This window comes from Triticum dicoccoides, chromosome 7B, assembly GCF_002162155.2.
Source record: "Triticum dicoccoides isolate Atlit2015 ecotype Zavitan chromosome 7B, WEW_v2.0, whole genome shotgun sequence".
Lineage (NCBI taxonomy): Eukaryota > Viridiplantae > Streptophyta > Magnoliopsida > Poales > Poaceae > Triticum > Triticum dicoccoides.
The window spans coordinates 657323817-657347881 of NC_041393.1; the positions used below are offsets into that span (position 1 = coordinate 657323817).

Genomic DNA, 24065 nt, shown 5'->3' on the forward strand with positions numbered 1-24065 from the left:
CGCAACATGCAACTCCAATATCATCTTCTCCTCCTCAATTTTTCTTATTTTTTCCTTCAAGTAATTGTTTTCTTCTTCAACTAAATTTAACCTCTCGACAATAGGGTCGGTTAGAATTTCCAGTTCAACCACCTCCTAGATAAATAAAATCTATGTCACGTTGGTCGGCATAATTGTCATAAACAATAAATGAACCAAATAGTTATCAAAAGATAATATATACCACATCCGAATCATAACAGGACGAGGGCCGACGGGGGTGGATACCAAAACCATCGCACTATATAATAACAAGAAATAATAAAAGTAAGAAAATCAGACAAGTATCTATCTCAAGTAAGAAAATTTTCTTTCAGAAAGAAGATAAGAACAAGAGGCTCACCACGGTGGTGCCAGCGACGAGATCGGTGCGGGCGATCGACGGCGGTGAAGACGGGGACATGACATGACAGACCGCTAAACCTAGACAAATCTCGGGGAAAATGGAGCTCGGAGCTCGAGTTTCGAGAGGATAACGATTAACTAGCGTGGCTCGGACATTTCATCGAACACCTCATGTGCATAGGAGGTGAGCTAGAGCACCCAAACGCCCTCCCCTCACCGGCCAGAAAAAACAGAGCACTGTGGAGTGCTGTGCTATGCCGATGGGGTATATATAGGAAACTCATTTGTCCCAGTTCAAGCCATGAACTTGGACCAATGGTTGTGGGCCACGAGCGAGGACCATTGGTCCCAGTTCGTGCCAAGAACCGGGACAAATGGGTCCATACGAACCGGGATCAATGCCCACGAGGCCCCGGCCGGCCCCCTGGGCTCACCGGGACGAATGCCCCCATGGGTCCCAGTTCTTGACTGAACCGTGACTATTGGGCTGGCCAGGCCCGAAAGAAAGCCCTGTTTTCTACTAGTGATGTCCTTCACATAGAAAACATGCGCCACATCATTGTCTAGGATGAATGGTTCGTCTGCATACGCAAGATTGTTGAGATCCACTGTTGTCATTCTGTACTACGGGTCTTCCTTTACCCCGCCTCGTGTCAGATTGACCCATTTGCACCGAAACAAAGAGACCTTCAAACCACGTCCATAGTCAAGTTCCCATATCTCCTCTATGTAACCATAATATATGTCATTTCCCCTCTTAATTGCTACATCAAAGTGCACATCACTGTTTTGGTTGGTGCTCTTTTTATCTTGGGCAATTGTGTAAAATGTATTCCCATTTATCTCGTACCCTTTGAAAGTCATTATATTCGAAGATGGTAACTGGGACAACAAGTACAGGTCATCTTCAATACCGTCGTCATGCATGGCACATGTCTGCAACCAACCGGCGAAAGTCCCTGTTTGTTCACGTGTAATCCAGTCGTCAGACTGCTCCGGGTGTTTGGAGTGTAGAATATTCTTGTGTTCCTCGATATATGGAGCCACCAAGGCGGAATTTTGTAGAACCTTGTAGTGTGCTTGAGTGAGAGAATGCCCGTCCATACATATTATTTGTTTCGGTCCTAGCGTGCCATTTCCACCCAGTCTACCCTCATGTCGCGATTCAGGAACACCAATCGGCTTAAGGTCGGGAATAAAGTCAACACAAAACTCAATGACCTCCTCATTTTCATGGCCCTTGGAGATGCTTCCTTCTAGCCTAGCGCGGTTGTGAACATATTGTTGGGGAACGTAGCAAAAATTCAAAATTTTCCTACGTATCACCAAGATCTATGTATGGAGAAACCAGCAACGAGGGGAAGGAGAGTGCATCTACATACCCTTGTAGATCGCTAAGCGGAAGCGTTCAAGAGAACGGGGTTGAAGGAGTCGTACTCGTCGTGATCCAAATCACCGGAGATCCTAGTGCCGAACGGACGGCACCTCCGCGTTCAACACACGTACAGCCCGGTGACGTCTCCCATGCCTTGATCCAGCAAGGAGGTAGGGAGAGGTTGAGGAAGACTCCATACAGCAGCAGCACAACGGCGTGGTGGTGATGGAGGAGCGTGGCAATCCTGCAGGGCTTTGCCAAGCACCGCGGAAGAGGAGGAGGGAGAGAGGTAGGGCTGCGCCAGGGAGAGATCAAACTCATCTGTTGGCAGCCCCAAAACCCTCAAGTATATATAGGGGGAGAGGGAGAGCTACGCCCCACCTAGGGTTCCACCCCTAGGGGCGGCGGCCAACCCAAACCCATCTAGGGTGCGGCCAAGGGGGGGAAGAGGGGAAACTTGCCCCCCAAGTTAGGTGGGTGCGCCCCCTCCCCCAAACCCTAGGCGCCTTGGGCCCTTGTGGGGGGGGGGGGCGCACCAGCCCACCTGGGGCTGGTACCCTCCCACACTTGTCCCATGCAGCCCTCCGGGGATGGTGTCCCCACTTGGTGGACGCCCGGGACCCTCCCGGTGGTCCCGGTACGTTACCGATAAAACCCGAAACTTTTCTGGTGACCAAAACAGGACTTCCCATATATAAATCTTTACCTCTGGACCATTCTGGAACTCCTTTTGACGTCCGGGATCTCTTCCGGGACTCCGAACAACATTCGGTAACCACATACAAACTACCTTTATAACCCTAGCGTCATCGAACCTTAAGTGTGTAGACCCTACGGGTTCGGGAATCATGCAGACATGACCGAGACGTTCTCCAGTCAATAACCAACAGCGGGATCTGGATACCCATGTTGGCTCCCACATGTTCCACGATGATCTCATCGGATGAACCACGATGTCAAGGACTCAATCAATCTCGTATACAATTCCCTTTGTCTAGCGGTATTGTACTTGCCCGAGATTCGATCGTCGGTATGCCGATTCCTTGTTCAATCTCGTTACCGGCAAGTCTCTTTACTCGTTCCGTAACACATCATCCCGTGATCAACCCCTTGGTCACATTGTGCACATTATGATGATGTCCTACCGAGTGGGCCCAGAGATACCTCTCCGTTACACGGGGTGAAAAATCCCAGTCTTGATTCGTGCCAACCCAACAGACACTTTCGGAGATACCTGTAGTGCACCTTTATAGCCACCCAGTTACGTTGTGACGTTTGGTACACCCAAAGCATTCCTACGGTATCCGGGAGTTGCACAATCTCATGGTCTAAGGAAATTATACTTGACATTAGAAAAGCTTTAGCATACGAACTACACGATCTTTGTGCTAGGCTTAGATTGGGTCTTGTCCATCACATCATTCTCCTAATGATGTGATCCCGTTATCAACGACATCCAATGTCCATGGTCAGGAAACCGTAACCATCTGTTGATCAACAGGCTAGTCAACTAGGGGCTTACTAGGGACATGGTGTTGTCTATGTACCCACACATGTATCTGAGTTTCCTATCAATACAATTATAGCATGGATAATAAATGATTATCATGAACAAGGAAATATAATAATAACTAATTTATTATTGCCTCTAGGGCATATTTCCAATAGTCTCCCACTTGCACTAGAGTCAATAATCTAGTTCACATCGCCATGTGATTAACACTCACAGGTCACATCGCCATGTGACCAACATCCAAGAGTTTACTAGTGTCATTAAACTAGTTCACATCATCATGTGATTAAGACTCAATGAGTTGTGGGGTTTGATCATGTTTTGCTTGTGAGAGAGGTTTTAGTCAACGGGTCTATAACATTCAGAGCCGTATGTACTTCGCAATTCTCTATGTCATATTGTAAATGCTGCTTCCACGCTCCACTTGAAACTATTCCAAATGGTTGCTTCACTATACGTATCCGGTTTGCTACTCAGAGTCATTTTGATAGGTGTTAAAGCTTGCATCGACGTAACCCTTTACGCTGAACTCTTTATCACCTCCATAATCGAGAAACATGTCCTTTATTTACTCCAAGGACAATTTTGACCGTTGTCCAATGATCTATTCCTGGATCATTCTTGTACCCCTTGACTAACTCATGGCAAGGCACACTTCCGGTGCCGTACACAACATAGCATACTATAGAGCCTGCGTCTGAAGCATGGGGGACGACCTTCGTCCTTTCTCTCTCTTCTGCCGTGGTTGAGCTTTAACTCTTAATTTCATACCTTTACAACTCAGGCAAGAACTCCTTCTTTGACTGATCCATCTTGAACACCTTTAAGATCATGTCAAGGTATGTGCTCATTTGAAAGTACCATTTAGCGTTTTTTGATCTATCCTCATAGATCTTGATGCACAATGTTCAAGCAGCTTATTCCAGGTTTTCTATTGAAAAACACCTTTCAAATAACCATATATGCTTTCCAGGAATTCTACATCATTTCTGACCAACAATATGTCAACAACATATACTTATCAGAAATTCTATAGTGCTCCCACTCACTTCTTTGGAAATACAAGTTTCTCATAAACTTTTGTATAAACCCAAAATCTTTGATCATCTCATCAAAGCGTACATTCCAACTCCGAGATGCTTACTCTAGTCCTTAGAAGGATTGCTGGAGTTTTGCATATTTGTTAGCGTTCTTCAGGATTGTCAAAACCTTCTGGTTGTATCACATACAACCTTTCCTCAAGAAAGCTGTCGAGGAAACAATGTTTTGACATTCTATCTGCAAGATTTCATAAATAATGCAGTAACTGCTAATCCAATTCCAACAGACACTTAGCATTGCTACGAGTGAGAAAGCCTCACCGTAGTCAACTCCTTGAACTTGTCGGAAAACATCTTAGCGACAAGTCGAGCTTTCTTAATGGTGATTCTTACCATCATTGTCTGTCTTCCTTTTAAAATCCATCTGTACCCAACGGCCTTACGACCATCAAGTATTAAAGTCATGGATCCTTTCTCGGATTTTATGGCCTCGAGCCATTCGTCAGAATACGGGCCCACCATCGCTTCTCCATAGCTCATAGGTTCATTGTTGTCTAGCAACATGACCTCCAAGACAGGATTACTGTACCACTCTGAAGCAGTACCTGTCCTTGTCATCCTACGAGGTTTGGCAGTGACTTGATCCAAAGCATTATGATCACTATCATCAGCTTCTACTTCAGTTGGTGTAGGTGCCACATGAACAACTTCCTGTGCCCTGCTACACACTGGTTGAAGTGATGGTTCAATAACCTCATCAAGTCTCCACCATCCTCCCACTCAATTCTTTTGAGAGAAACTTTTCCTCAAGAAAGGACCCGTTTCTAGAAACAATTAATTTTGCTTCTGGATCTGAGATAGGAGGTATACCCAACCATTTTGGGTATCCTATGAAGATGTATTTATCTGTTTTGGGTTTGAGCTTATCACGATGAAACTTTTTCACATAAGCGTCGCAGCCCCAAACTCTTAAGAAACGACAACTTAGGTTTCTCCAAACCATAGTTCAAACGATGTCGTCTCAACGGAATTACGTGGTGCCCTATTAAAGTGAGTGTGGTTGTCTCTAATGCCTAACCCATGAACGATAGTGGTAATTCGATAAGATACATCATGGTACGCACTATATCCAATAGGGTGCAAATATGATGTTCGGACACACCATCACATTATGGTGTTCCAGGCAGTATTAATTGTGAAACAATTTCCACAATGTCTTAATTGCATGCCAAAGCTCATAACTCAGATACTCATCTCTATGATCATATCATAGACATTTTATCCTCTTGTCACGATGATCTTCAACTTCACTCCGAAATTACTTGAACCATTCAATAATTCAGACTTGTGTTTCATCAAGTAAATATACTCAGTATCTACTTAAATCATCCGTGAAGTAAGAACACAACGATATTCACTGCATGCCTCAGCACTCATTGGACTGCACACATCAAAATGTGTTACTTCCAACAAGTTTCTATCTTGTTTCATTTTACTGAAAACGAGGCTTTTTAGTCATCTTGCCTATGTGGTATGATTTGCATTTCTCAAGTGATTCAAAATCAAGTGAGTCCAAACGATCCATCTGCATGGAGTTTCTTCATGCGTATACACCAATAGACATGGTTTGCATGTCTCAAACTTTTCAAAACGAGTGAGTCCAAAGATCCATCAACATGGAGCTTCTTCATGCGTTTTACACCAATATGACTTACATGGCAGTGCCACAAGTAAGTGGTACTATCATTACTATCTTATATCTTTTGGCATGAAAATGTGTATCACTACGATCGAGATTCAATAAACCATTCTTTTTAGGTGTAAGACCATTGAAGGTATTATTCAAATAAATAGAGTAACCATTATTCTCCTTAAATGAATAACCGCATTGCGATAGACATAATCCAATCATGTCTATGCTCAACGTAAACACCAAATAACACCAATCTCGATGGTAGAGGGAGCGTGCGATTCTTGATCACATCAACCTTGGAAACACTTCCAACACATATCGTCAGCTCACCTTTAGCTAGTCTTCGTTTATTCCGCAGCCTTTTATTTTGAGTTACTAACACTTAGCAACCGAACCGGTATCTAATACCCTGGTGCTACTAGGAGTACTAGTAAAGTACACATTAACATAATGTATATCCAATATACTTCTATCGACCTTGCCAGCCTTCTCATCTACCAAGTATCTAGGGTAATTCTGCTTCAGTGTCTATTCCTCTCATTACAGAAGCACTTAGTCTCGGGTTTGGGTTCAACCTTGGGTTTCTTCACTGGAGCAGCAACTGATTTGCCGTTTCATGAAGTGCCCCTTCTTGCCCTTGCCCTTCTTGAAACTAGTACCCCTTCTCTTTACTCGTTCCGTAACACATCATCCCGTGATCAACCCCTTGGTCACATTGTGCACATTATGATGATGTCCTACCGAGTGTGCCTAGAGATACCTCTCCGTTACACGGAGTGACAAATCCCAGTCTCGATTCGTGCAAACCCAACAGACACTTTCGGAGATACTTGTAGTGCACCTTTATAGCCACCCAGTTACGTTGTGACGTTTGGTACACCCAAAGCATTCCTACGGTATCCGGGAGTTGCACAATCTCATGGTCTAAGGAAATGATAGTTGACATTAGAAAAGCTTTAGCATACGAACTACACGATCTTTGTGCTAGGCTTAGGATTGGGTCTTGTCCATCGCATCATTCTCCTAATGATGTGATCCCGTTATCAACGACATCCAATGTCCATGGTCAGGAAACTGTAACCATCTGTTGATCAACGAGCTAGTCAACTAGAGGCTTACTAGGGACATGGTGTTGTCTATGTACCCACACATGTATCTGAGTTTCCTATCAATACAATTATAGCATGGATAATAAATGATTATCATGAACAAGGAAATATAATAGTAACTAATTTATTATTGCCTCTAGGGCATATTGCCAACACATATTTCTATAAGACTCTCATGAACCTCTCAAAGGGGAACATATTGTATAGAAATACAGGACCCAGAATGATGGTGGGAACACCAACTCGAAACTGACAAGACATTGCACCAAATCATTCTCTAACCTTGGTATTATTTCTGGATCAATTACCTTCTGAGAGATTGCACTGAGGAATGCACATAGCTTCACAATGGCTAATCGAACGTTTTCCGGTAGAAGCCCCGTCAATGCAACCAGAAGCAGCTGCATCATAATCACGTGGTAGTCATGAGACTTTAGGTTCTGGAACTTTTTCTCTGCCATATTTATTATTCCCTTTATATTCGATGAGAATCCAAACGCGACCTTCATACTGAGCAGGCATTGAAAGAAGATTTTCTTCTCTTATTTGATAAGAGCGTAGCTGGCATGACCCTGATGTATGCCGTCTTTTCCGTGCATACGTTGCTGGTCCTCCCGTGTCTCCGGTGTATCTTTTGTCTTCCCATACACGCCGAAGAAGACAAGCAGGGTCACGCAAAGATTCTTTGTCACGTGCATCATGTCGATTGCAGAGCGGACCTCTAGGTCTTTCCAATAGGGTAGGTCCCAAAATATAGATTTCTTCTTCCACATGGGTGCGCGTCCGTTGGCATCATTCGAAACAGATTGTCCGCCTGGACCCTTTCCAAAGATTACCTTTAAACTTGACCATATCATGTACATCATCACCAGTACGGTGGCGAGGCTTCGTCCGATGATCTGCCTCACCTTTGAAATGCTTGCCTTTCTTTATTACGGGATTCCTACTCGAAAGAAATCGATGATGTCCCAAGTACACATTCTTCTTACACTACAACATGACCCCCACTATAGCAACGCTTTTTTCCGTATCTAGAAGGCCATATATGCGCTGTTAGTGTATTTACCAACGGTTTGGGGTGCGTTGCCTTATCCAGTGTTGCTAGTGTGTAATGCAACGCTTATACCGGCGTTGGTAAAAGGTACCGTTGCAAAAATGCAACACATAGAACTGACTTGTGCAACATGTTTTATAAGTTGGTGATTAATGTAGTCATCAAAATCCCATTGCTTGTCAACAAAAAAATCGCAACGGTTCAAGTGTTGTACATATATAATGTGAAATATATTATTATTTTATATATATTGCCAGCAACTAAATTAATGCTCCACGTAATTGGCGATAGATGTGTATTTCAAGTGAAGAAAAACTAAGAGAATATTACTCACATATAATGAAGAAATCATATATTTGATAAAATTGTGGGTTACAATATTGGATATTACAAGAGGAACATCATCCCAATCTGATGCATAATCTAAATATTTTCGACACATCGAAAGTTCAACCAAAAGTATCCATCAACATCCCTACAACTTATCTAAAACTTAACTGAGGAACATCACCCATCACCCAAAATGAACATCCCTGCAACTTAACTAACAATAAAAGCATCCATCATCATCATCATCATCATCATCATCATCATCATCATGGACAAGAGCATCATGATCTTCACACACCCATATAATCATCCATTTATTTTTTGCATCTACAAACAAAAAATCAAAATGAACTGTTAACACACAGTGCATTAACATATGCAAGTTGTTGTAGAGACAGAATATTAGTCATTGTATATGCTCTGATATATCTCTGTATGCAAACTCGATCCAGAAATTCATCTACAAAAGCTGAGTAATATTTACTTTCTCTAGGAAATCACATTAGTAATTTTTTGAATTCTATATACATTGCACACTTCATAAAAATAACAAATATTACTGCCGATGTAACCATGAATGAATTGCATAATCTTAGCATATGAATATCGGATTTGCGATTTAATCCCTATCGTCGTACAATATAATTGACAATTATATCGTTCTTCAACAATGCAAGGATCAACCTCCCAGCCTTTGCTACATAGCAGGCAGAATTTTCTTCAAACATTGTAAAAAGGCTAGTAAGGTGATTCTACTTTTCATACTAGTCATGAACCCATGCACAGACTAACATTTTGTGTTTCACATTGTTAGCTGGGAATAACTACTATGGTGATCCAAAATAGTTAGCTTCAATATGACATCAATAGTTAGCTTCAATAGAAGCCTTGTACAATGCACACTTATTCTCATGATGGTGGCCTTGGTCTGATGTGGTTAGGAGAAGACACCAAAAAGGATTGGTGCGAAATTTCTTAGATTTACAGACCATACGCAAGAATATTCGTATGTCTTTAGAATTTGCAATATATTAGGCCTAAGTTTTAAAGCATCGATATGACCATAGAAAATAAAAGTATGCTTGATGGCACATATAGTTTCACATCCAGGGACAAAAGCTATGAAGAAACTTACCTTATCAAATCAAATATGAGGCCGAATTGGTAATTCTCAAGTTCATCCTCTCCTCTGCTTGCATGCCACATACCTAACTGGTACACGTGCTAATTAGCTCAAGTAAACACTTGTTTTCTTTTAAACTAAAAACAAACCATGATAATTTGCGTGCTGCAAATACAATATAACATATGTTTTCGGTGATGCATAGTGACATAAATATTACAAATGGCACAAATAATGATGAGTAAATATTTTGTGGGCAACGAACAAAAGTGAGAGTTGAAACTCTGGACCCAAAAAAGCATGGTTGCAAATCGATAGTGTGTGTACTGTTCTAGCTTTCTAGGAACATCTTATTGGGCAAAACCAACAAATTTATATTGAAATTGCTAAAAGAGTAACTAATTTATCGTGGAATGGCTACAGGAGTACCTTAATTTTAGAGGGACAACTTGTAGGCGCTTGTTTCCTTGGAGTGTATTTCATGAGTACATAGTACTGAAAAGTAGTAGTACATCACAGGTTAATCCTTTTATATAGTTTGTTCTTTCCCTTCCCGTATGGAATTTGCAAAACAAAACCGTTTGGTCTTTCCATCATTCATACATACATTAGGCAGAATAGAACACGTTCCTGACTTTTAATGCGGAATAGTACCCCAAAAAATGCGGCTATAGGAGCACCGTATCCTGAACTCATGATACCCACAAATACTAATATCCTTTTTTAGTTGAAAAGGCAAACTTCTAATATTAAAATATTTCTCATGATTTTTTTAAGAGGATACATCGAGATACCATGTTACCACAAAGAGAGTCAAAAGATAATACAATTACGCTTTATCTGGTCTGAAAGTGCATATGAATATAGAATATAATTTGTATTGGCCACCATACTGAGATAACAATACATCAACTCCCAATTGTAACAGAAGCACCTATATTATTTTTGGAAAGTAAGGGAAAGCATCTAAATTACCGCCAAATAATGGTTGAAATATTCATCATTTGGTACTAAAAACACCTTGCTGATGATATAGTCTGGCATAATAATCATATCTGACTAACATAACTCAAAGATCAACTTTTATTTTAGAAAAGGAAAAGAAGCACCAATCTGCAAAATATAAATAAATAACTAATATTAATAAGAAAATTAAATAATTCTGCTCAGTTTCAAAGCCAACATGGCAATACAGAAGAAACCATATACATACTCTGGTTGCAGCAAGTGCACTGCAAGCCATGCAGACTAAGTTAATACGTACAATAGTATAAGTCTTGTATATAGTGCATGATAGTCAACTTGATTTACAATCTCTTATATGTTTGTAGTTAACATATGTTATGTTAAATTAATTGCTGCACTTTGTTGCTGTTCAAGCATATCAATTTGCATAGTATAGAGAGGCCCGATCATTACCTTGCATGTAATATTAATAAGTGGACGAGTAAATATTGAGATTGGGTGCTACTTTGCGAGCTTAATCGTGCGTTAATGAACAGTTGAAGAGCCTGATCTTCTTTCTTTTACAAAGAAAAAATAGATGTAGTCATACCTAGAATGAAATCTGTGGCAGCACCGCAGCAGTATCCATCCAGTCCTATTAGTAAGCGTGCTCAGGTCCTGCCCTGCTTTCCTCTCTGAGTCGTCATGTCAATTCGGACGCCGTTTACATGCATAGTACTGTGGAGGTAGATGGTCAATTTAGCAAAGTAGATTTGTGAGGCAGGTATTTTGGGCGTGGCCCGCTGGTTACATCGGCAGCAGCTGCGAATTGGATGACGGCAAGGACGGATCGCGCGCTAAGAACATGCGCCGTTGGTACATGAGATTGGCTTGGGTTTGAGGGAAAACTTGGTGGGCAGTACATGGCCGTACCTTAGATTCGCCGTTGGTCGCAGGAGTGCCATGACGAGGGGCGGCACGCCGGTATGCAGGGCAGCAGGGGAGTGGTGACGAGCGACGGCGCGCCGGGACGCCAGGACGGAGGATCGCAGGGTTGTGGCGAGGTGCGGAGCGCCAGGACGGAGGATCGCAGGGTTGTGGCGAGGTGCGGCGCGCCAGGACGGAGGATCGCAGGGGAGTGGTGAGGGGCGGCGCGTCAGGATGCAGGTAGGTCGCAGCCGTGCAAAGGAGTTGGTCGCGGGGGAGCGGTGACGAGGGGCGGCGGCCGGCGTGGGAGGCTCGAGAGGAATAGGTGACCCTGGGGACAAGGAATGACCTAATCGTGAAAGCCAACTTGGGCTGGTCTAGGTTAGTGCATTTGGGCTTTACTTAGTTGTGGCCGGTTGCAATCTAGTACGTGGGTCACGAGCTACAAGTCTACAACGCATATCCTACAATGGTTATTATATGTGTATCTATTGTGAATTTTACAACATATAATCAAAATATTGTACAATATGTGTTGCTTTATAGGGGGTATCCTTGTAGTATTACAATAATCCAAATATATAATCAGTATCATCCAAACAGTGCGTGCATGCGCGGTATCTCTTGTTTGTCTATCCTGAAAGGTTACTGAGAGCAGGCCAATCATTGATTGTCACAAACAGCAACACATGTAGGTCAAATTCTTCCTGATCGAGTTCATCCCACACACGTACACCTTTTCTATTTCACAACTATAAGTGTTCTTCAACTAATGGCCTTAGTTACAAATTAATGTTGTTGCCGGGTTCTTAGGGCCTTGGAGGAGCACTGGCATCATAATGAACTTCCTCTTCATGCACAACCAAGGACAGTGGCGAAACTAGGATCAGATTACGCCTAGGGCTAAATTAGCTTGAGTGATGCACTTGAGTGATTTTGTATATTTTATAAGAAGGAACTACAAAGGCAAATGTTGCTAGGCCTAGGGCTATAGCCCCAACTGCCCTAGGCCTGTCTCCGCCACTGACCAAGGAGGAAGATTATACATACATAGAGTCATAAGCTAGTGCTATGATTGCTGCTCTGCTCTCCAAAAGGATTAATGCCATCTACGCTTAGACCAAACCATATGTTCCTTGCGTCATCTGCAAAGTCCCTCCACTTCCTCTCGATTTTTCTCCATTGCGACCCATCAGCGGGTATTCTCAACTTCCCTTCTTTCTTACGGTCTTCTTTGTGCCATCGCATGGCATGCTCTTTGTTTTGGAACAAACGATTCAACCATGGTACTATAGGAGCATACCACATCACCTTGGCAGGAATCTTATTCCTGGGGCGCTCGCCCTCGACATCACCAGGGTCATCGCGGCTGATCTTATAGCGCAATGCACCGCTTATCGGGCATGCCTTCAAATCCTTGTACTCACCGCGGTAGAGGATGCAGCCATTAGGGCATGCATGTATCTTCCGCACCTCTAATCCTAGAGGGCAGACAACCTTCTTTACTTCATATGTACTCTCGGGCAATTCGTTGTCCTTTGGAAGCATCTTCTTTAACATTATCAACAACTTTCCAAATCCCTTGTTAAATACACCATTCTCTGCCTTCCATTGCAGCAATTCCACTGTGGTGCCCAGCTTTTTCTTGTCAGCTTTGTAATTTGGTTACAACAATTTCTTGTGATCCTCTAACATGCACTGCAACTTCAGCCTCTCCTTTTCACTTGCGCAGTTTCTTTTTGCATCGGCAATGGCCCGAACTAGATCATCAGCGGGCTCATGTGATGCCTCTTCTTTAGCTTCTTCCCGCATTTGCTGCCTCAGCTTCTCCCACATTGTTGTACCATCGTATTCAGGGAACCCATGGCCAGTATAGTTGTCGTCGTCCTCTTCTTCTTCATTGTCTTCCATCATAACCCCTCTTTCTCTGTGCTTGGTCCAAACATTATAGTGGGGCATGAAACCGGACTCAAACAGGTGGACGTGAATGGTTTTTGACTTAGAGTAATTCTGATCATTCTTATAGCCTGTACATGGACAACACATAAAACCATCCGCTCGCTTGTTTGCCTCAGCCGCAAGCAGAAAAGTATGCACGCCATTAACAAACTGGGGAGAGTATCGGTCATCGTACATCCATTGCCAACTCATCTTCATTACACAACACTAAAAAGATAAAATTAATACAAGTTCATACATAAAGTTCATACACACTTATTCTCATAAAACAACATACAAACTCTCTAGCTAAAGCATTTAAATGCAACATTAAATGCGATCAAGGTCCCAACTAAGGTAACAATTGATCCAACAGCATAATGATACCAAGCCTCACTATCAATGTCATATTTTCTAATCTTTCTAATCTTCAAGCTCATTTTCTCCATCTTGATCTTGTGATCATCGACGGCATCGGCAACATACAACTCCAATTCCATCTTCTCCTCCTCAATTTGTTTCAATTTTTTCTTCAAGTCATCGTTTTCTTTTTCAACAAAATTTAACCTCTCGACAAGAGGGTCAGTTTGAATTTCCGGTTCACATACCTCCTAGATAAAAATATCTATGTCAACTTGATGGGCATAATTTGTCATAAACACGAAATGCAACAAAGAGTTATAAAATAGAATATACCACATCCGAATCATAACCCGGACGAGGGCCGACGGGGACGAATATCAAGACCATGCCACTATGTATAACAAACAACGTACGGGTAAGAAAATTATACAATTAACTATATATCTAAATCACACAACCATGATTTTTTTATATGAAAAAGATAAGAAAAAGAGGCTCACCAAGGTGGTGCCGGCGATGAGACGGTGCGGCCGATCGACGGTGGTTAGGACGGGGACGGGAAGGCACTAAGTAAACCACACCTACATATGCAAACTAAGAGTTAATTTGAGCTCAAAATGCATATAAATCAAATAAAGTACCACATGTAATTACTCTCAAACTAATACCCAGAAATCACTATACTTATAGAGCATTGCAAGAGCTAATCTAGCAATGAAAGATGAAAGGACAAAGTTGCTAACCTTTGTGATCACTTGGATGGATGGGGGCCTTCAAATCTTGACAATTTTTGGCAAAATTGAAGGATGAGCTCGAGCAGTGGGGAAGAACAGAGGAGAGGAAGGAATGAAAGGGAAAACAGAGAGAAATGGGCTCGGTCTCCACGAAGGGTTTATATAGGTTGATTTTTAGTCCCGGTTGGTTATATGAACCGGGACTAAAGGTGCATCTCCAGTCCCAGTTCATGCCACGAACCGGGACTAAAGGTGTTGGTGGGGCCCCAACCTAACACCAGCCTAACACCACCTCTTCAGTCCTGGTTCATGGCACGAACGGGTACTAGAGGTTCAACACGAATCGGGACTACCGAGTGCCGCACGCCTAGCCGTTGGAACCGGCACTAGTGTCACATTAGTGCCGGTTCAACTACAAACCGGGACTAATGAGCGGAACATTAGGTCATTTTTCTACTAGTGTGCATCAAAGATGTTGTTTAGAACAGATAATTACAGATTTTTTTAGAACAAATGAATATCTCTCTTACGTATCTGATTCGTGGTTTCTCTCTATCGTTCGTTTGTCCTTACTCGACAAAAATTTCCGAAGGATGCAAATAAGTGAAACAGAGTTATATATATATGAATAACATTCACATAGAGGAAGCATGGTGATTAAAGAGAGAGAAAACTGATTCTACTATTAAATTTTAGTCAAGTGGTAAATGTATATTATATACACTACAAATTATATGGAAAACAAATTTTAATAAAAAAATATTTCCACAAAATATTAATTTTTTAATTTATTCTGGGTTCTTCAAATACAGTTTGCAGGATGTGTAAACTAACTCTATAAGGCATGGCTCAACAGTAAAAAAAGAAAGAATAATGCACTCCCTAAAGTTATGGATCGTGCTAAAATCCGAACGTTCGGACCACTACAACATATCCGAACGCATGCATGCATGCGCAGATACTATCTTCGCACTTTCTGTGCCTATCCACCAGATTAGTTTAATCAAAACCATCTAATTACATGCATGCAGGGAAAAAAATATTGATGATGTCAACAGATTCTTTCCAAAACTAAAATTCAAAATATTTTGTAGCTCAAATCGTTTGTCGAATTGAAAAATCATCTTTACATAAAGGATTTGTTGTGACGAGACCTTAGAAGCTAGATTCCATGTCGATATGTTCCGACGACTTTTTTTTCATGTGAAAAGTTATCGGGTATGTACTATGTAAGTTATCATGTCTGTGACATAAGTTACCAAGTTGTTTTCATAGAAATTACCGGACATAAAAAAATGGTATTTGAACCTTTCTCCTCACATGCACATGAGTCATTTAAACCCCGATGAACATTTTGAGTGTTTTATTTCAAGTAAATTCAAGATCTGAATTAGCTGTAATATTCATTGAGTAACAAGAGTTATTAATATTGCAGGAACACATGAGAAAATGAAGGAAACTGTGAATAAGATGAAGATTCCTCAGTGTATACATGGGGAAATGGGAAGATGCAAAAGTACAATAGAGTAGACAAAGGCACACCTTGCACTTACCTTTCCAGAGTGCTGATGAAAGATTCACTAAAATTAACGACTTTATTCACGCTGAGGTAATGATAAGGGTTAGCATGTAAGCTTTCTGCTTTTGTGAACTGCATTTTTGTTGTTGTTGCGTGCGATCTTTCTCTTCTTTTTCTCTTGGTCTGCATCATCTCTCTTGTGTTTTGTCTGGTTACTCTTCTTTTACTTGAGTTTTGTTTTGCGAAACTACTTGACTTATTCTCACGTGGTAAAAAATGCGAGTGCCACGATTGGAGCACCTAGTTGTATTAGCGAAAGCTATTCACCAACTAGGCCAGGCTACAACCATGTCTTTGAAAAGGATTTTTATCTACTTTAAAGCTAAGACAGTAGCTACAGACAAAAGATAAGAAAAGCCTCTCGGTAACTCATGTGTGAATAACGTGGTAATATACGCACAACAAACCAGATAACTAACTTAGTCTAGGTGTGATAACTTTTTAACCCGCAAAAAAGGTCATCGAAACATACCAACATGGGATCTAATTTTGAAGGACTCATCAGGACGATTTTTTTAGGTGAAAACGATTTTTCAATGGACCAACAGTTTGATCTACAATTTTAAAGTTTTGAAATGGGGATAATCTAGGATGACATATGTTTTGTTGTGCTCTAGTGCATGCATGCATATGCTAGTGGTCATGGTAGGATAAGTACGGTTAAAACCTTCATTAGAATCACAAAGTATCGAGCATTTTACTCAAAACAACCAAACTAATATTTTGCAGAGATTTACTTGGTTCCCATATTAATATGAGCCAACGAAAACAGTGTACTCCCTCCTTCCATATATATAGGGCCTAATACGTCTTTCGAGGTAGCCTTTGACCAATGATAAAATTATTAGTATATGAGATGTATAATATAAAAAATATCATTAGAAACTTCTTTCACATACATATTCGATGGCATGCTTTGTGTGACATGCATGTCATATATAATTGTGCTAACCCGTAATCAAAGGTTACCTTGAAAAACATATCAGGACCTATATAAGTGAAATGAGGGAGTATGTTACAACTATGCGAAACTGCAATCACTTAACTCATTTTTCACTAATCAGGCAAACATGCAAATCCACAAAGACACCAATGGAAAATTCCCAAAATGTTTGTGGTTGTGTCCATCTTTTAATTCCATCCACTTACTGCCTGGCTGAATAATTGCCTACCACAAATCTTGTTTTGTATGCAAATTCCTCTTCATTGACCAGAATTGAACAAATATCAGTCCCTTGGAAAGCTGTCAATAGTTGAACATCCTCTACAACTTATCTTTTACTCTAATCTCAAAGTTCTCAACTACTGAAAGTTGAAACCAGATTTAATTTTAAACCTTGGACCAGAACCTAAATCTAGCACCTTAAACCACTGGCCCAACTGTCTTTGTCAACAATGATTTGATAATTACCTAGATGTCCAATCAAGGATGCATGTAGGGAATTACCATACGAATGTAACAACAACTACTTAATTATCAACGTGCATGAATGAAGAAAACTGCAAAACTCTCTCTGTTCCTAAATATAAGACCTTTTAGAAATTCTACTATGAACTACATATGGATGTATATAAACATATTTTAGAGTATAGATTCACTTATTTTGCTCCGTATGTAGTCTTTAGTGAAATCTCTAAAAGGTCTTATATTTAGGAACTAGGGGCACATCCTACCATTTTTTGCTCTTATATTTTGTAGCTCAAATCGTTTGTCGAATTGAAAAATCATCTTTATATAAAGGATTTGTTGTGATGAGACCTTAGAAGCTAGATTCCATGTCGATATGTTCCGACGACTTTTTTTTCATGTGAAAAGTTATCGGGTATGTACTATGTAAGTTATCATGTCTGTGACATAAGTTACCAAGTTGTTTTCATAGAAATTACCGGACATAAAAAATGGTATTTGAACCTTTCTCCTCACGTGCACATGAGTCATTTAAACCCCGATGAACATTTTGAGTGTTTTATTTCAAGTAAATTCAAGATCTGAATTAGCTGTAATATTCATTGAGTAACAAGAGTTATTAATATTGCAGGAACACATGAGAAAATGAAGGAAACTGTGAATAAGATGAAGATTCCTCAGTGTATACATGGGGAAATGGGAAGATGCAAAAGTACAATAGAGTAGACAAAGGCACACCTTGCACTTACCTTTCCAGAGTGCTGATGAAAGATTCACTAAAATTAACGACTTTATTCACGGTGAGGTAATAATAAGGGTTAGCATGTAAGCTTTCTACTTTTGTGAACTGCATTTTTGTTGTTGCTGCGTGCGATCTTTCTCTTCTTTTTCTCTTGGTCTGCATCATCTCTCTTGTGTTTTGTCTGGTTACTCTTCTTTTACTTGAGTTTTGTTTTGCGAAACTACTTGACTTATTCTCACGTGGTAAAAAATGCGAGTACCACGATTGGAGCACCTGGTTGTATTAGCGAAAGCTATTCACCAACTAGGCCAGGCTACAACCATGTCTTTGAAAAGGATTTTTATCTACTTTAAAGCTAAGACAGTAGCTACAGACAAAAGATAAGAAAAGCCTCTCGGTAACTCATGTGTGAATAACATGGTAATATACGCACAACAAACCAGATAACTAACTTAGTCTAGGTGTGATAACTTTTTAACCCGCAAAAAAGGTCATCGAAACATACCAACATGGGATCTAATTTTGAAGGACTCATCAGGACGATTTTTTTAGGTGAAAACGATTTTTCAATGGACCAACAGTTTGATCTACAATTTTAAAGTTTTGAAATGGGGATAATCTAGGATGACATATGTTTTGTTGTGCTCTAGTGCATGCATGCATATGCTAGTGGTCATGGTAGGATAAGTACGGTTAAAACCTTCATTAGAATCACAAAGTATCGAGCATTTTACTCAAAACAACCAAAATAATATTTTGCAGAGGTTTACTTGGTTCCCATATTAATATGAGCCAACGAAAACAGTGTACTCCCTCCTTCCATATATATAGGGCCTAATACGTCTTTCGAGGTAGCCTTTGACCAATGATAAAATTATTAGTATATGAGATGTATAATATAAAAAATATCATTAGAAACTTCTTTCACATACATATTCGATGGCATGCTTTGTGTGACATGCATGTCATATATAATTGTGCTAACCCGTAGTCAAATGTTACCTTGAAAAACATATCAGGACCTATATAAGTGAAATGAGGGAGTATGTTACAACTATGCGAAACTGCAATCACTTAACTCATTTTTCACTAATCAGGCAAACATGCAAATCCACAAAGACACATATGGAAAATTCCCAAAATGTTTGTGGTTGTGTCCATCTTTTAATTCCATCCACTTACTGCCTGGCTGAATAATTGCCTACCACAAATCTTGTTTTGTATGCAAATTCCTCTTCATTGACCAGAATTGAACAAATATCAGTCCCTTGGAAAGCTGTCAATAGTTGAACATCCTCTACAACTTATCTTTTACTCTAATCTCAAAGTTCTCAACTACTGAAAGTTGAAACCCAGATTTAATTTTAAATCTTGGACCAGAACCTAAATCTAGCACCTTAAACCACTGGCCCAACTGTCTTTGGCAACAATGATTTTATAATTACCTAGATGTCCAATCAAGGATGCATGTAGGGAATTACCATACGAATGTAACAACAACTACTTAATTATCAACGTGCATGAATGAAGAAAACTGCAAAACTCTTTCTGTTCCCAAATATAAGACCTTTTAGAAATTCTACTATGAACTACATATGGATGTATATAAACATATTTTAGAGTATAGATTCACTTATTTTGCTCCGTATGTAGTATTTAAGAACTAGGGGCACATCCTACTTGAGGCTACTCCAACCATTTTCTTCAGCATTTTTTCCTTTTTTGTTTTATTTTGTTTCTTTTCTTTTTTCTTTTCCATTTTTCTTTCATTAATTTTTGCATTTTGTTTTAATTTGGTTATTATGTTCTTTTTTATATCATTTTATTTTTTGTTTGTTTTTCTTTTTTCTTCTCCATTTTTTGTTTGATTTTATTATTTCTTCTCATTTTTTTTGTTTTTTTATGTTTGTTTTCGTTTTCACTCTAAGTTTTTGTATATGTCAAAAACATTTCTTTAATAAGTGATCAATATTTTCTGTATACACGTTCAACATTGTCTGAACGCCTATTCAACATTTTCTAAATACTTGTTCAACATTTTAATACTTATTCAACCTTTTTTAAATACTCATTCAAAAAAATTCATATACTCATTCAACATTTTTAAATACTTGCTCAACATCTTTAATACTTTTCAACAATTTCAAATACTTGTTCAATATTTTTTTAAATACTCGTTCAATAATTTTTAATACGTATTATCGAGTCGAAATAAAACAAACGCACCGCTTGCGCTCGCGATGGGATCGAACGAAATAATTGGCATGCTCTGTCTTGATCAGCCGCGTTGGCCGGAGCATAATCGTATCCTCTTTTTTGCGGCGGAGATCAGCCGCGTTGGCCGGAGCATAATCGTATCTTTTCTTTTTCTTTTTTCTTTTTGCGGGCGAGATCAGCCGCGTTTGGCCGGAGCATAATTGTATCGGATGCAAACACACCGACGTATCTTTTGCTTATCAGCACATCCACGTTTTGAACACATCGGACCAATTTGCTGGCGAGTCTGCGGCTATATATGGATGAGGAATGCGTAGATTAGCATGAGTAGTACCACGGTGCCTAAATTTCTCTCTACTATATCACATTCTTCTCTTTATACTGCTATATACCTACTATGGTAAGCATGGGCGCGGACGCATCCTTCCCTCGATGGGGTAGCTGCTCTCTCCATGGCCTCAACATTGAGATACGGGCGGGGCTGGCCAAAGACGCTCTCCCCGGCGGCGGCAGCGGCATTAGAATCCCTCCGTATTTCCGGGGCGAGGGTCCGGTGGCCGAGGCCGAGGCCGAGCTTGGCTTCCCCATGTACGCGGGCTACTCGGAGGCGAGGGCCTTGATCGGCGAGGGAGCCACGGCGGATCTGAGAAGGCTGTCACGCCAGGCCCAAGGCATGGTGGCGGAGATGTTTGCTAGCATCACAGTCACCGGCAGGGACGAGCTGGAAGAAGCAGTGGCGCCGGCGCCATCCAGGCCCAGGGTGGTGCAGCTGCGGCTATCGCCGGAGCTGGCGCTGTGGAAAAGCACCCAACACGCAATGGGCAACGTGCTTCCCCCTAAGGGCAAGGCACTCAGGCGCCACCGACTGGCCTGCCGCCCTGACGACCACCAATGCCCTGTTCGGCGGCTGCATGACCAACATGCTCATTGGCGCCGCAGACGTGCGCACCATGTTCTCTAACTATGTCACCGACATGGCCGTTAACTATGAGTACGGGTACAGCCACGTGTTCCCCACGCTCCACGAGCTGGTGCAGGATGCGCTCGCCGACGCCCACGCGCTGGGCACCCCTTACGGCCGGGAGCGCCGCGAGGCCGTCGACGTTGGCCTCCCGTACATCCAGGACAAGATCGCGATGGAGGTGGCGAACAAGAAACACCTCAAGGACCGCTCCGCCCAGATGGATCGCCGTGCTGCCCAGGTCATTTACCTGTTCGACAGCAGCGTGCTCGGCATTGGAGCCGAGGCCATGGCCCGGGGCTTCGACACCGGCGCCGCCATGAGCGACCTCGTCTTGAGCATCAACAGCCACGACGTCATCGATGTGGGCTCCGACCTGGTGAACTCCGAGATCATGAACTCGTTCCTCAACGTGGCCGACATCGCCGCCTCGGGCGTCGTGAGCGAACCGGCGCTCCGGGCCATCTACGATGCATACGCTGCCACGGGCGCACGGACCTTCACCCAGAGGTGGCACGAGCCCTCAGCCCGGATGGTCGACAGTGAATATGGGTGGCACATCAACAACGACCGGCACATGCTCTTCCGCCGCGCCCTCTTGGGATGGTCCAAGGCGCGCAAGTCACCGGCGCGACCCCAACGCGAGGCGGACTTCGATGAGGTCTTCAACGCCGACTTCAGGACCACCGGCTTCAGCAGGCCCCTGGACCCCGAGTACGCCTGCGACGGCGAGGAAACCTGCAACCATGTGCGCAGGTTCCTCCTCGACCACGAGGACCAGCTGCTCGACGCCCTCTGGTGGACCCTCGTCACCGGCCCGCTGGAGTACGTCCGGCAGGGCGAGGTGGACGAGCAGCGCGAGGAGGACCTCGCCGAATCCTTGCGCCTGCAACTGGCCCAGCTCTTCTCCAAGGGTCTCGTCGTGGAAATGACCTGGCTCCTCGCCCATGCGAGCCACCACGCCTGGCAGGTGAATTACCTGTACGAGGCCGCCATGTTTGGCAGCATCCTGGACGGGGGCGCCTTGACAGGCAAGCTCGACCGGGCAGAGGAGGGGGAGGAACCGAGGAAGTCGACCTCAGCTGATCCTGGCTCAATTGAATCCTGGCGCATCGGAGGTTCTGGGTGCTCCATGATTTCTCGGCCCTGCCCCACGCCGACCTGGCGCTATGTATCTGTACGAGCTTTTGCACTATCGGCGTGGAGTGCATATCACATTCGACAAGCCGTTCCTTTCATGTAGTATTTCCTTTTTGCATTTCCGCTTCTATACATCCTCTATAAACACATCAACCGAGAAGAAATCTCCATACCCTTTTATAATAAAGGGTAGAATGATACTCCCTCCGTTCCTTGATATAAGGTGTATAGATTTTTGAGAAAACCCCCGAAATATAAAGTGTATTGCGTTGCACCACTCATTTGGATAATTTTTTCAGGGATTTGATTACATTTTCTTATATTAGGCAATCTCCTCTATTTTTTCATTCCAATTAGTCAGGTGTAATATCACCCAAAACTTGTGAAATTTTCCCTCCATATGCGTTTTTTAATTTTCGTGCCAAAAACTATACACCCTATATTGAGGAATGGAGGGAGTACATGTTTGCCACTATCGGTATCATGTAGTATGACACGTTACATTCTACATGGCCGAAAAATTAAACACAATTATTCGTGATTTGGAATGGAGATATTCACTAGCTATCATGTACTCATTCTGACACCATCTACAGATTATTCCTGCCTCTGCTATTCCTGATAGTTGGATGGGTCTTGACATTAGCCCGGATTCTATCAAGAAATGCGGTGAAACTTTGGACACTACCAAGACTGTCATCTGGAATGGGCTGATGGGAGTTTTTAAATTCGAGAAGTTTGCTGCTGGAACTAAATTGCCAAGCTCCCAATTGCATGTACCACTCTTCTTACCAAAAATGCTACACTAACGGAAAGCTGTTACGGGCTGGTCTTAAGGACCCCTTGCTCGCCAACCCTGCTCTTTATTTTCACCGCTGGGCCCCCCTGCCCCCTAATCTTCTCCAACCATATTTTGATATATGAGTCCGTAACATCTCCCCTACAGAAATACGTCCGTAAGTCTAGCATTGTTTTTCTTCTTCCCAAGATCCCAATTGCTTGGGCTAGATCAGTCTTATAAAAGGATCTTAACTCTCAACAATTTGTGAGGTGGTATTAAATTTTCCACCACCTGGCATATACCTACATGTGCCTTAGAGATTAAAAGGAATCATTGTTTATATGGGCCCAAAGTCCATCTATAATTCAACAAAAGACAAGACAATCAATGAAATATTTTGATGTCACTGCACACTGTAAGCAGCCAACTTCTCACACAACAATAATCAACTTGAATAGAGAACATGTTAATAAGCGGGCCATGTCATGCTGGCACACGGGAATCGCCTCCTTGGACAAGTATGTCACATGTACTAAACTGGCTGGCCTATGCCCGTGTAGCACTTACGGGCCGTGGCCTTCTGTCCAAATACCTCAAAAAACGACACACAAAAAATACACAAAGTCTAAAAAAATTTAGGCAAAATGTCATATGATATAAATATTGATCTTTAGCAGTAGCTGCCTCATTTATACTTTTCATCCCTAAA

The 24065-nt window shown here is 41.9% G+C and overlaps 1 pseudogene; it reads left to right on the plus strand.

Moving 5' to 3' along the window:
• Nucleotides 1-20824: 20824 nt before the first annotated feature.
• Nucleotides 20825-22813, plus strand: LOC119340186 (annotated as a pseudogene).
• Nucleotides 22814-24065: the final 1252 nt, after the last annotated feature.